The following is a 15402-nucleotide window of genomic DNA, read 5'->3' as shown; positions in this document are numbered from 1 at the left end:
AATCAGCAGATAAATGCGGTAAACTATTGGCTTGGCAAATGAGGAAAAGACAAAAATTAAATACGGTTACAAATTTAGAAGTGGAAGGAAAGAACATATATAAGCCAAATGAGATTAGAAATTGCTTCCAGAGATATTTTAAACAATTATATACACAAGGGCCGCAGAAAGAGATGGATATAGACAAATTTCTCAAGACTTATGGATTACAAAAAATTTCTCATGAAAGTAAAATAGGTTTGAATCAGAAAATAACTGAACAGGAAATAGAAGGTGCCATTCAAAACATGCAACTGGGCAAGTACCCGGGACCGGATGGGCTTACTTCCAGATACTATAAAATGTTAAAGGAGTGGCTACTACAACCTATGAAGGAAGTTTGTAATGAAATTTTGGAGGGGAAAAGGGCACCAGAAACGTGGAAAGAAGCTTATATTACACTTATACAGAAGACTGAGACTGAAAAGAACCAACTTAAGAACTACCGCCCTATCTCGTTACTAAATGTGGATTACAAAATCTTTGCTGATATTTTGGCTAGGAGACTGAAAAAAGTTTTGATGGAGGAGATTCACAGGGACCAAGCGGGCTTTCTCCCGAAAAGACATATGTCAGATAATGTAAGGAATATAATAGACATTTTGGAAAAGCTAGAAGTGAACATAAATACTAAAGTAGTTCTGATATTTGTGGACGCGGAGAAAGCCTTTGACAATATTTCTTGGAGTTTTATGAAGAAGAATCTCCAGGGGATGGGGGTAGGCCAAGGATTTGAAAACGGTATAGGTGCAATATACTCAGAGCAGAAAGCAAAGTTAATTGTAAATAATGTGGTTACGGAAGAGTTTAAGATAGAAAAAGGGACACGTCAGGGGTGCCCAATTTCTCCATTACTTTTTATATCAGTCCTGGAGGTCTTGCAGAATATGATCAGAAGGGACCAGCTGGTTAAAGGCATACAGGTCGGAGCCAAACAATACAAATTGAGAGCATTTGCAGATGACTTGGTACTTACGTTACAAGAGCCAGAATCTAGTACTAAAAGGGTTCTAGAATTAATTCAAGATTTTGGCCAAGTTGCAGGATTTAAATTGAACAAATCTAAAACTAAGGTATTGGAGAAAAACTTAACACCTATGGAAAGGGAGAGGTTTCAGAATGAGACAGGTTTAACTGTGGTTAAGAAAGTGAAATATTTGGGGATCAATATGACAGCTAAAAATGTGAATTTGTTTAAAGATAATTATGAAAAATGCTGGATAGAGGTAAAAAAAGATGTAGAAATCTGGTCAAAATTGAAGCTTTCCTTGTTGGGTCGAATTGCAGCTATAAAGATGAATGTATTGCCTAGAATGTTATTTTTGTTCCAAACATTGCAAATTGTGGACAAGATGGACTGTTTCAAGAAGTGGCAGAAAGATATTTCTAAATTTGTCTGGCAGGGCAAGAAGCCCAGGATAAAATTTAAGATATTAATTGACGCAAAAGAAAGGGGGGGATTTGCCCTGCCAGATTTTAAACTTTATTATGAATCAGCGGCTTTTTGCTTGTTGAAAGACTGGCTACTTCTTGAGAACACAGATATCTTGGATTTAGAAGGGTTTAATAACACTTTTGGGTGGCATGCATATTTGTGGTACGACAAGGTCAAAGCTCATAAAGCTTTTAAAAACCATATTGTCAGGAAAGCACTGTATAATGTCTGGATTAGGTATAAAGACCTGCTGGAGAACAAAACTCCCAGGTGGTTGTCCCCAATGGAGGCAAAGGCTGTGAAAAAACTTAATATGGAGTCTAAATGGCCGAAATATTGGGAAATTTAGCCAAAGTCAATTTAAGATACTTTTTAGCCTTCTTATAGCAACAGTCCTTAGCCGGTTCCTTTTCTCCGGCAGTCCGATCCCAGGTTAAAGAGCAGCGGTACTTAATCCAATTCTTTTAAATTGGCAGGGAAACACTTTAAAATCTTCTTCCCCCCCCTCCTGCCTTCGGGGAGGGAGTTCTTTGCTTTGGTGGTGGATTTCTTAATTCCCACAAGTTTCCTCTCAAGCAGTTACAGCTAGAGTGCCTTTCGCTTTGATCTTGCTACAGAACGGAAAGCAGACTTCCTTTTTAGTGCTTGTCCGTCTCGGTGCCCAATTTCTTTATTTTAGAGTCCAATTATATTTTAGCGGTCAATCCTACTCACGGATAGTTGTTCTTTTAATCCAATTTCACCGGAAGAAATCAGCGCTCTCCGCTAAGCGATGAGTATTCTTGCTGCTGTTGTTGCATACATAAAGAAAGTTCTGTCCTTCTTTGACACCAATTGGCCGACCATGCCCAGGAGAAAGGCCTCTGGTTTCTTCAAGAAGGTATATTTAAATACCTTTTTCATTTCATTATATATCATCTCCCAGAAAGCCTTAACCCTTGGGCACGTCCACCAAAGGTGAAAGAATGTACCTTCATTTTCTTTACATTTCCAACATTTATTATCGGGCAAATGGTAGATTTTTGCAAGCCCCTTTAATTTCCCCTTTACTTTTTATATCGGTCCTGGAGGTTTTGCTGAATATGATTAGAAGGGACCGGTTGGTTAAAGGCATACAGGTCGGAGCCAAACAGTATAAATTGAGAGCATTTGCAGATGACTTAGTTTTGACGTTACAGGAGCCAGAATCTAGTACCAAAAGAGTTTTAGAATTAATTCAAGAATTTGGTCAGGTGGCAGGATTTAAATTGAACAAGTCCAAAACTAAGGTTTTAGAGAAAAATTTAACATTGTTTGAAAAAGAGAAATTTCAGAATGAAACAGGTTTGACTGTGGTGAAGAAAGTGAAATATCTGGGGATTAATATGACAGCTAAAAATGGGAATTTATTTAAAAATAACTATGAGAAATGCTGGTTAGAAGTGAAAAAAGATCTTGAAATGTGGTCAAATTTGAAGCTTTCCTTGATGGGTCGAATTGCAGCAATATATGAGCTAAACAATATAAACTGAGAGCATTTGCAGATGACTTAGTACTTACATTACAAGAGCCAGAAGCTAGCACGAAAAGAGTTTTGGAAATAATTCAAGAGTTTGGTCAAATGGCAGGATTTAAATTGAATAAGTCTAAGACAAAGGTTTTGGAGAAAAATTTGACACAGATAGAAAAGGAAAGGTTTCAGAACGAGACAGGGTTAACTGTGGTTAAAAAAGTGAAATATTTGGGTATAAATATGACAGCTAAAAATGTGAATTTGTTTAAAGATAATTATGAAAAAACTTGGAGAGAAGTGAAAAAAGATTTGGAGATTTGGTCCAACTTAAAGCTTTCCTTGTTAGGCCGTATTGCAGCTATAAAAATGAATGTATTGCCAAGAATGTTGTTTTTGTTCCAAGCATTGCAAATAATTGATAAAATGGATTGTTTCAAGAGGTGGCAAAAAGACATATCTAAATTTGTCTGGCAGGGCAAAAAGCCCAGAATTAAATTTAAAATATTAACGGATTCAAAGGAAAGAGGGGGGTTTGCCCTGCCAGACTTTAAACTTTACTATGAAGCGGCAGCTTTCTGCTGGCTGAAAGAATGGCTACTTCTTGAAAACACAGACATTTTGGATTTGGAAGGTTTTAATAACATTTTTGGGTGGCATGCATATTTGTGGTATGACAAGGTTAAAGCACATAAAAGTTTCAAAAATCATATTGTCAGAAAAGCACTATTAAATGTCTGGGTCAGATATAAAGACTTGCTGGAAAATAAAACTCCAAGGTGGCTGTCGCCAATGGAAGCTAAGGCAGTTAAAAAGTTAAATATGGAGTCCAAGTGGCCAAGATACCGGGAAATTTTGGAAAAGGAAGGGGACAAATTGAGATTGCAGAGTTTTGAGAAATTAAAAGGGAAGGTGAGAGACTGGTTGCACTATCATCAAATAAATGAAGCGTTTAAACTGGACAGTAAAATTGGCTTCCAGGTGGAAAAATCAAAATTGGAGACAGAACTGTTAGAACCCAGTACTAAGAATTTGTCAAAAATGTACAATTTGCTGCTGAAATGGAATACACAAGATGAAACGGTTAAATCGGTCATGATTAAATGGGCTCAGGGCATTGGTCATAATATTTTGTTTGCTGATTGGGAAAAGTTGTGGACCACCGGGATGAAATTTACGGCATGTAATGCCTTAAGAGAAAACATTATGAAAATGATATATAGGTGGTACATAACCCCAGTCAAGCTTGCAAAGATTTACCATTTGCCTGACAATAAATGTTGGAAATGTAAAGAAACTGAAGGTACATTTTTTCATCTTTGGTGGACTTGCCCGAAGATTAAGGCATTCTGGGAAATGATCTATAATGAACTTAAAAAGGTATTTAAATATACTTTCCCCAAGAAACCAGAGGCCTTTCTCTTGGGTATTGTCGGCCAAGGGGTGTTAAAGACGGATATAACTTTCTTTATGTATGCTACAACAGCAGCTAGAATACTCATTGCGAAGTACTGGAAGACGCAAGAGCTACCCACACTGGAAGAATGGCAGATGAAGGTGATAGACTACATGGGCTTGGCAGAAATGACGAGCAGAATCCAAAACCAGGGAAGAGAAGCAGCGCAAGAAGAATGGAAAAAATTCAAGGACTATTTAAAGAAATATTACAAAGTTAATGAAAGTTAGAATGATGTTGGACTGGAAAGTAAATGGTTACTATTAGCAATGGTTAAGACAAGGAGAATAAGGAAGAATAGTCTAAATTTAAATTAAAATAAGGGAAGATTTGCTGAACAATCGATAAGAATTTGGAATACAGAAAGGGGAGGCATGAGGAAGTCGGGGAAGAAAGGTATAAGAAATTAGGATATGAAATGATACATGTTTTTTGTTCTGTTTTTGTCTTTGTATGTTTATGTTTGTTGTGTTGTGTTTATATGGAAAAAATAAAAATATTATAAAAAAAAAAAAGAATACTCATCGCAAAGTATTGGAAAACACAAGATTTACCCACCGTGGAAGAATGGCAGATGAAAGTTATAGACTATATGGGACTGGCAGAAATGACCGGCAGAATCCGAGACCAGGGAAAAGAGACGGCGGAAGAAGATTGGAAGAAATTTAAGGACTATCTTAAGAAACATTGTAAAATTATTGAAGGCTAGAACGATGTTGATTCAGAAATTAAGTGGTTAAAAGCTGTAATGATTATGTGATTAAGAAAAGAAAGGTTAAAAATTATACAGAAATTAGGGGAAGGATTTGCTGAATTGACTTAATTAGAGAATGGAATACAGAAAGGGGAGGTATGAGGAGGTCGAGAAAGTAAGTTTTATGAATATAAGGGATTGAAATTATACTTGTTTTGTATGTGTTCTGTTTGGTTTGTATGTATTTTTATTGTTCTTGGGGTTTTTTTGGTTCGTTTTTTTTTCTATTTTATATAAATTCCTAAAACCTTAATAAATATATTATATAAAAAAAGAGTCATCTAGTCCACCCCCTGCAATGCAGGAATATTTTGCCCAACGTGGGGCTCAAACCCACGACCCTGAGATGCAGAGTCTCACACTCTACTGACTGAGCTATGGGCAGATATCTTGTTTGATAAATGTGTCCCTTGGAAACATTTTGGTTTTATCCTCTCTGCAGGAGTTGCTATGCCTGATCATTCCATCTAGTTCTGTCGAAAGAGAGGTTGGGGTTGTTTTCTGATTTCTTAATTGTGAATATTTGGGGGGAGGGGAGGCATGGGTGGAAAGGAGATACTCAGATGGACCAGAGTGAAATGGGGGCTACGGGATGGCTTGGGGAATTCTCAAAGTGTCACATCCAAACCAAAACTCTGGGTTGTTGGATGCCCCTGCCTTCTGTCATCTTTGAGCTTTCCTCTGCTTCCCTTTCAAGCAGCTGTCTGGAAGGAGGCCAAAGCCCACTGAAACATAAGAATGATTATAAGAAAGCATTCATTCAACAGCCAGAGTTGAATGAAGACGATGTGCTAGGAGGAGAATGAGCTAATTAAAGCATTCTGCTTCCGATTGCCCTTGTTCTCCGCCTCCCTCTATGCTAATCAGCCGCAAACAAGAGTTCAGATTTGAAAGCCTTGTTATCACCTCATTCCCTTCAATTAGCCAGCTGCTCTGGCAGATGACATCAGTTCCTTCCCGCTCCCAATATTCCTGCTCCTAGCCTGGTTAGCCATAGCCCGGAAGCTGAATCTCAGGGGGACGCCTTTGGGCTGGGAAGGGCTCATCTTTTCTGGGCCTCTTCTCCCCCTCAGGAAGGGGTGCTTGGCTCCTGGCCTGTGAAATGTGCTCAAAATGTAAAGATGCCTTCTCAAAATGTAAAGATGCCAAGGGAGAAGGGGGGAATTTGAAATACCTCCAAACCTTCCCACGTCAGAGATGCAGGAGTTGCGTCACCTCCAACTTCCTCAGGGATGAAGCAGCTTCAAATATATAAAAGGATGTCACATAGAGGAGGGAGAAAGGTTGTTTTCTGCTGCTCCAGAGAAGCGGACACGGAGCAATGGTTCCAAACTACAAGAAAGAGGATTCCACCTAAACATTAGGAAGAACTTCCTGACAGTAAGAGCTATTTGACAGTGGAATTTGCTGCCAAGGAGTGTGGTGGACTCTCCTTCTTTGCAGGTCTTTAAGCAGAGGCTTGACAACCATATGTCAGGAGTGCTCTGATGGTGTTTCCTGCTTGGCAGGGGGTTGGACTCGATGGCCCTTGTGGTCTCTTCCAACTCTATGATTCTATGATTCTATGAAAACGAAACATCCCACCTGGGCACAGTTTCTGAGAGAGCAACAGCAGAAGACCCAGACTCTGGCAAGATGAGCATTTGCCCAGTGGATTCTGGCCGGTCCATGAGGGCAGACAAGGGATGGCTGCGGTGGCCGCCAGCCCCTTCCCACTCCATCTCAGATACAGAACGCATTTGCTCTGCCACTCCTTGGCTCTGGCGCCACCTACTGTTGGCCTCCTTGCCTTCCACCCTCCCAGTCCCAATGAGCACCATCCACCCCTGGTCCAGAGGCGCAGAGCAGTAGTTAGGTGATCTTGCGCCCCGGCAGAACCGTCCAGATTGCGCCCCCAGCCACGGACAAGTTAGCTCTTCTTTCTGCCTCTCCTCCACCCCCCCACACACATTCAATTCACCCTGAAAATACAAGTATTGAAAAGTAAAATGTTAGAGATTTCCCCCCACCCCATAGCAATATAATTTGATTCAGCTAGCTGGTCAGTCTACTTTTGGTTTCACTCCTGGCTCCTTGTTAAATTAATACTGCATCAGAAAGCTCCCAAGGAGATATCCAAAGTTCTTTGGCATTTCTCCAGTTGTTAATGAGATGTCTCTTCTAGTCCAGGGGAGTCTTTTGATCTTCTTCCAGGAAACCAAGAGTGCAATTTCTTTTAGTCTCCCTTGCTTTCCTGGTGACCTTCAGCTTAAAGACAAACTGCTCTGGAGTGAGAAAAACCCATCACACTCAAAAAGCCCAGCTGGAGGGACCTGGAAGTGTGCGGGGAAGAGCAATTTTGTAGTGGCTTTGTTGCACAGGAGCACCAAGTTCACTAACTGGCTGATTCAGATTGAATCCCAGGCAAAAAGATTGCAATGGTGTCTGTTTCAGCCAGCCATCCGGCTGCTGCAACTATTCCCTGGGTGCCACCACACTTTCCTTTCTGTGTTTTTGGAAGGGAATGGGAGCTATGCTCCCCCCGGAGACACTCCACTCCTTCTTCCTTAGCTGTGTTGCTCAACAGTTGAGTCAACCTTCACAGTTCTGGGATGCTGATGCCAAAGACCTGGAAGTGTGCTGTCAATATATTTACAGTGCAGGGGTTCACCCGGAGGAGACGACCACTTCTTTGTTTTGCGTTCATGTCTTGCTTACCCAAAACTTGCAACAGTGGTTAGACTCTACTAAGAAAATGGTCAGAGTGCTTTAATCCATTCTCATTGGAAAAGCTGAAGTTCTCGGCTGGACCTGAATCCCTTCCACAAAATACTGACAGTCTGGAAACACCCTGGGTGCAAACATGTTTTACTGGGGAAAGGATCTTTGCCTCTTCCTCCTTCCTAACCTGCAGTAGTGCCCTGGCAAATCACAAAGTGCAGGCTCCCTTCATGGTACTCACAGCCACACCGCTTCTAAGATTATACAAATTTAATATATCAACAACAAATAAACACAATAAGGCTATAATGATACAATCTGAATCATTAGGGGTGCATTGCAGCAGTCATTGCAAATCTCCTGAGTCGCCTTTCAGCCAGAAGCTCTGCAGCACAGGTGGTTCTGATGATTCCCCTGTAAGGAAGGCTTACAATGTAGGAGGCTTTGGGGCTTTGCGAGAGGGGGGAAAGTGGGGACATCATAGAAGTATGCATGATGTGGGAAATGTGCAGAGCGATGTTTTCTCCCTCAATATCAGAACCTGGAACTGGGGCTGAACCCGGGATCTGCACTCCAAGGCTGGAGTGCCAGCTGGCCACGTTGGGCGCCTGCCTGGAGAGTGGAAGCCGGGGGTTGGAGGGACATCGTGCTGCTCCTGGCAACCCCCACCCACCCCGACATCCTCCTCCGCCTGAATCCCCCTTCCCCTGGGACGCACTTCCCATCCTGGAGCGGCTGGGGTGAGAGCGCTCCCCACCCCCCTTTCCAGACTCTCCTCGTTCTTCTTCTTCATGCCTCGGGTGTTTTCCTGAGTGTATCTTCAGAACAACCCTCTGTGAGGGAGGCTAAGCTGGCCCAAGGTAGCTCAGCCAAGTTGCCAAGGCCAGCATTTAAGATCGCGCACCCTTTCCCCTCAGATGAGAAAGCCGGGATGAGTCATGCTAGCAGCCTGTGGCCTTGATGGGCTTTGAGGCAGCCCAGCCCCCTTGTCTGCAAGCAGGCTGCCTCCGGGGAGGACCAGCACTTTTCTGACGGGACAGAAGCGCACGACTTCCCCCTCCCACTTGCCGCCCGCCCCAGTCTTTCTCCGGCGGCTCAGTTTAGCGGCTCATCCCAGGGGGGAATTCGGGTGGCGCTGCTTGCAGAAGGAGAAGTGGCTGGTACTAGCGGAACCTCCCATCTCAGGTAGGACTTCCGGGATCCAGACGAACGTTTTACCAAAAAGCATGGCTTGACTACTGATTTCCCATTTAAAGGATGGCAAAAAGACCAAAGTTTGGAGGACAGGTGAAAAAACCACGAATTACATTTAAAGTTCTGCAAGATGCAAAGGAAAGCTTGTGTTTTAAACTTGCATTTTAAAGTTTGTTGCTTGGTGCGGTTAACGGAATGGGGATATTGAGAAAGAAGAGACTTGGAATTAGAAGGTTAGGATTTCAGGGTTAGATGGCTTGGATATTTGTGGTAGATCAAGTCAGAGTAAATGCGCACCTTGAGAACCACTGTATTAGATGTGCGTGGCGTATTAAGAATCTGAAAATAGATATAAAGTTAGTTTATACACAAAGACTCTATTTTGGGTTTCACCAGAAGACACTTTTTATAGACAAAAGGGTGACGGATAAAGAGAAATGGTTAATCTACTGAGAGTTCTTAAAGTGGAAACGTGGAGATTGTAAAATTTAAACAAGGGGTTTCTCTTTTACACTTAATAAAAGAGGGTTGGGGTGTTGTTTATGGGTTCTTTTTCCAGGAGGGGGGGTTTGCTGTTGCTGATGTTAATTTTTTATCTCTTTAGTTTGGATTATATGATTTACGTGGAATCTTATTATTTATGTGGATTTTTTTTTCAATTTTGTTGTGTACTTTTTGATATTTTGTTCATTGTTTACGACTAGTTTTGTTATGTTTGCAGTTATGGAATATTTTATTTTTTTTGTAAGCTGCCTTGCACATGGTTTGAAATTTGGAAAGGCAACATACAAATAAATGATTGATTGATTGATTGAGAGATTCTAGTTGGAAATGAAGACTTGGGGTATGGAAGAGTGGAAGACGGGTTTTGAGATACAATTGTGCACATCATGTGATATCAAAAATGTACAAACTTTTGTTGAAATCCTAAATGGAAGAGGAACAGATTAAAAAGTGCATGATTAAAGAGGCAGGGTTTTCTCTTTTTTGGGTTATATTGTACAGTTGGAATAGTGGTAACATATGTGGACTAAAGAGTTAAAATAATAATTGAGTTATGACTTAAAATTGACTTTTAAATATATATATATATATATTTAAGTATTGTTGGTATCTAACTCCCGAGAAGTTATTTAGAATACATGAAAACATACCAAATATTTGTTGGAAATGTCAAGAAGATGAAGGGACATTTTCTCGTGCTTGGTGGACATGTGAAATAGCTTAAAACATCTGAGATACAAATGCATACATTGTTTTTGAAGGTTCCTATTCAACTGTTGGGACTTACCAATATACAGAAAGCCTTTCCTGACTATAGCGCTGCAGCAGCTCCCAGCCAAGTGCTAGGAAATGTTCCCCAGCAGATGGCATGCTAGGAGGTCCTGCACCACTGGGTTTTTCAGGCATTCAGAGAAATTGAGGATTTTAGGACTTAGAAATGGGTCAGCAGCTTCATTTGGCAATGCCAGAAAAGACTGCCCCTTCAAATTCTGTTTCTAACGCGTATAATAATTTAATAATTATATTTTAAAATTTATTTCTACCCGGCCCATCTGGCTGGGTTTCCCTAGCCACTCTGGGCGGCTTCCAGCAAAAGATTAAAAATACATTAAAACATCAGTCATTAAAAGCTTCCCTAAACAGGGCAGCCTTCAGATGTCTTCTAAATTTCATATACTTGTTTATTTCTTTGGCATCTGGTGGGAGGGCGTTCCACAGGGCGGGCGCCACTACCGAGAAGCCCTCTGCCTGGTTCCCTGTAACTTCACTTCTCGCAATGAGGGAACCACCAGAAGACCCTCAGCGCTGGACCTCAGTGTCCGGCCTGACCGATGGGGCTGTATTGAAGCACAATAGGGGGTGGTGTAGGGACTTTGCGCAGGTGATCAATGGTCAAGAAAAGGCAACCTTTGTGCTGTTTTATGTCAGGAGTTGGGAATTCTAGAAGTAGTATTCCTTTTTGCACGTTCTTACTTCCTGTACTGCTTGAATGGAAGAGGAAAACTTCACTTCCTAATTAATTATGTTAAGCGAGGCAAATGTTAGGTCAGGAAGCTCAGCTCAGTATACCTGAAGGAGCATCTCCACCCCCATCCTTCAGCCCGGAGGTCCTCCTCCGAGGGTCTTCTGGTGGTTCCCTCCCCGCGAGAAGCGAGGTTGCAGGGAACCAGGCAGAGGGAGGGCCTTCTCGGTGGTGGCAGCCTCTCTGTGGAACACCCTCCCTACAGGTGACAAGGAGATGAGCAACTATCAAACCTCTGGAAGGCAGCCCTTTATAGGGAGGCTTTGAATGTTTGTTGTTTTAATATGTGTTGGAAGCCGCTCAGAGAGGCTGGGGAAACCCAGTGAGGTGGGTGGGGTACAAATAACACAATTACATTTATAGCCCCCATTTCCTGCAAGGAGGTCAAGTTGGTGTGCAGAGTTCTCTCCCCCCCCCCCATTTTATCCTCACAACAACCCTTTGAGGTAGGTTAGGCTGAGCGTGAGTGCCTGGCCCAGGGTCACCCAGTGAGCTTCAGGGCTGAGTTTGAATGCCTGCCCCCAGCATTCCTCCTCTGCAAGGCCTGCCTCCTCCCATGACAAAGTCTGCTCACACACTCTCAAGCCCCCATGGATGGCTGAGGCAGGTAAGGTTGTGTGTGTTGGAGGAGGGCAGGAGCAGGCAAGGTGAGCCATGCCCCCAAAGGAGGCAGCTGCAGCAGCCCCCTCCTCCTGCTGCCCTCCAGGAACAGGGCGGGGAGGGACCAGCCCCCAGGAAGGACATGTTTGCCTCCCTCTGCAGTGCTCAGAACAAGAGGGGAATGAGGCCACCCAGGCCCTCTGGAGCACAGAAGGGCTCACCATCCTTGACTTTCCCCCTTCAACTTCCTTTTTGCCCAATCCCTCATTTTGAGGAAGTCTCCTCTTTTGAAGTCAAATGTAACTGTTCTGGATTTCCTTAGCAATTGTCCACTTCCATACTGTGTATGTTGAATTTGATAGCACTGTGGTCACTGTTCCCATTTGATTCAACCACACCTACATCTTGTCAGTTGAGAGCATCAGGCAGAGCACCCAGCACCTACCGAATCCTTTTTTTATTCCAGCAGGTCCTTTTAACGGAAGTCTGATGTCATCAATGTTAACTTTTTCTGCAATGTATTTCTCGTGTGTCACTTCAGAGATGATTATAGTCAAGTGGTGTATAAGCTGTTTAAATAGTAAATGGTTGAATGCAATTTTAAAAATAATAATTGTATAACAAGGGGGAAAGCATACTTGTATCTGACCATATCTTAATGGGCACAGACTTTGATAAATAGCATCCTAGCCATAGGCTAATTTTGTGGAGTTTAAAGCTAAGCATACAAGTTCTCAAAGCATGCTTTGAAATCCATATGAACTCTAGTATGCTGTCGGGGGAAGAGGGAGGGGGAAGAGGAAGGATGTGGTTGGCTGAAATGAAGTCCGATCCTGTACAGATCAATCACTAGTGGAAGCGCCAACAGAAACGTGTACAGATTCCACATGATCATGAGGAAGCCTGAATCTGGGCAGGACCTTGTCTCTTTGCCTGTCATTTGTGGCTGCTCCACCCAGGTCTGAGACGCCTTCCGGAGTGAAACAGTGATCGGGGGGCGGGGGAGGCAAGAGGATGGAGCCGTGTAAACCCCTCCGCGGGTACTTTGAAAACAGACTCCTTTTGTCTGGATCTTCCCCGCGCAAAGATGGGTCTGTATGCATTTTGAGCAGAGGAGGAGGGTCTGTGGAACTGCCCACCACTGCGGTGTACTGTACCCAGGATATTAAAAAAAAAAAATATTCAAAGTTATAACAAGACATATTATCCAAAAACATATCCTTATTCCCCCCATTTTTCCTCCCTCCCCATCCCCCTCCCCCCCCAGAACCCACCCCCCCACCCCACCTCCCAACTTCCCTCAGTTCCAGTCTTTGGTTTCTCTAATATTGCTATTTACTGCATGTTACAAAGTTGTATAGATACTCAAACTGTATAGCTGATTATTATCAGTAAAAAAAAAATTGTGGATGTTTATTCAAAACCTGCCAAGGAATCCAATTCACTTTGTTGCGTCTTCAGAGACTTTGTGAAAGGTTCCCATTCATCCTTAAAGTCATAGTTATCCTTGTCCTGTAGCTTATATGTCAATTTTGCCACTTCTGCATAGTCCATCAACTTTTCTTGCCATGATTCTTTAGTTGGGTTTCTTCAGTCTTCCATCCTTGCGCAACCAGAACTCTCGCGGCCGTTGTCGCATACATGAAGATGTTTTTCAACTTTTTTGGCAGATCTTTCCCTACAATCCCCAACAAAAATGCCTCGGGTTTTTAAACAAATGTTAAATGGGACATTTTCTTCAATTCATTGTATATCATTTCCCAAAATGTTTTAATTACCTTACACTCCCACCACATATGATAAAATATTCCCTCCTTTTCCTTACACTTCCAACATATATTTGAACTAGTTTTGTACATTTTCCCTAACTGCACTGGTGTTGTATACCATCTGTACATCATCTTCATGTAGTTCTTCATGTACTGTTCCCAGGATAGGTAAAGATCATTCAACAGTTTTCAAATTGAAAAACGGTGTTTCATTTTGAGATCCTTTGTAACACCATCCAGTTCATTTAACCACAACCTACAACCCTTGAGGTTTTTACTGAAGCAAAAGGATTGATTCCATCCCTGCATCAAACAGCTGTGATTGGAGGATCGTCTGTTTCATAGCAGCTCCTGTGCCCCTTCCCTCTGCTGCATTTGGCATGAAATTGCCGGTGATTTCCCCAGGAGTAAAAAGGCCTACCTACTCTGGGCTTATTCTTGGGAATTACTTTGCAACAAAGAAGAAAGCTTTTCGTCTTCTGTTTCTTTTCATTTTTATGTTTTCAAAATGCTTGATCTCTGACACTGGTTTCTGTATATTGTGTTTTCTTTGTTTTTCAAGCTTTCATAAAAAATAGCCTTTGAAACCAGCTGGTACAGTGGTCAGAAGATTTGCCTTCGTGTCCACAGAATGGAGAAGAAAAGTTCACCCAACGAATCCCTGGGTGCGACCCCAGAGACCTCCGGCTCCCACCTGGCTGAGCCTTCTCATTGCCAGCTCACTTTGATGCCCTCTGTTCCCAGAGATACCACTGGAAGAGCTGCTTCCCTTAGCCAGGAAGAGTCGGGGTCCCAGCAGCCTTCCCAGCAGGCCTCCCACATTTCCTCCTCCTTGGGCAGTGCTCCATTGCAGGTCCCCGAGCAGCTTTCCGAAGAAAGGCCCCATGGCACTGGCCAAAGTGCTTCCCTCCCATCTCTGGATGAGGTTTCTTCTTCCCAGGGAACGGGTCACCAGTGTGCAGCGACGTTCTCTAGCTTGCAGTCTGGGAGTAGGAAAAGTATGATCAGCTTTGAGGGCATCTCCTTTGGGAGTACTCTCCAGGGGACCCAGGCTGTTTCCTCTACCTCTAAGTCTCCAGAGGGGTCTGTCCCAGCTCTGAGCACAGCTGATCTGGCTAAAGGCGGCCAGGGGCAAGGCCAGGTAAGTCCAGATTGAGAGGTAGGGAAAGGGCTTTGAGGCTGTAATGCCCTCCTTGAGTCTCTCCAGCTGCTTTGGACAACTGCCCCCATCCCTGACCCCTGGCCATACCGCCTGGGCCTGGTGAGAGATGGAGCCCCAGAACACCTGGAGTGCACCAGGCTGGGGAAGGATGTCGTGAGGTGGAAGGCAAAAGGAAGGCAGACAGCCCATCCCGGGGTCGGTCCTTTTCCTCCTTCTAGCTTAATGGCTCACCTGAGCCGCCATCCTTTAAACTGGGGAAGCAGCAGCGGCTCATCAGAACTCACAAGTTAGGAAGTCCTATGTTATAGTCCCCATCTTCTTGTTATGTCCTCTTGGTGGGGAGAATCGTGCCGTTTTCCTGTGGGTGGGCAGCCAGCCAGCAGCAGGCTGGCAGGTGGGCCCAGGGAAATGGCTTTGTTGGGGGAGCCTCAGAACTCGTCCTCTGCATGTTTGTTCCCTGTTGCCCCAAAGTGGGAACTGTCTTGCAATTCAGGCTTGTGGCACACAGGTAGAGAAGGGGAGCCGTTTGTCTCTTCAGATGCCTGGGAGAAGAGAGCAGTGGGTGGGGGCAGCCTCTGCTCCCCCTTCTAGAAAGGAGGCCTTTGCCAACATGGGTGCAATTCTGCTCCATGTGGGGAAAGTGTTTATCCATCATGGACTTGGGGGGATGCTGCTGCCAGCCAATATGGGCTTTGAAGGATATTTTTTTACTGTAGGCCTGTTTATTCTGCTGCATTTCAATGTTTGCCTATTTTCTGACCTAGTTGTAAAGTACCTT

The sequence above is a fragment of the Podarcis filfolensis genome (assembly GCF_964270895.1).
Source record: "Podarcis filfolensis genome assembly, chromosome: W".
NCBI classification, from domain to species: Eukaryota; Metazoa; Chordata; class Lepidosauria; order Squamata; family Lacertidae; genus Podarcis; species Podarcis filfolensis.
The sequence above is the reverse complement of the archived record's forward strand: the minus strand, read 5'-3'. Positions refer to the sequence as shown.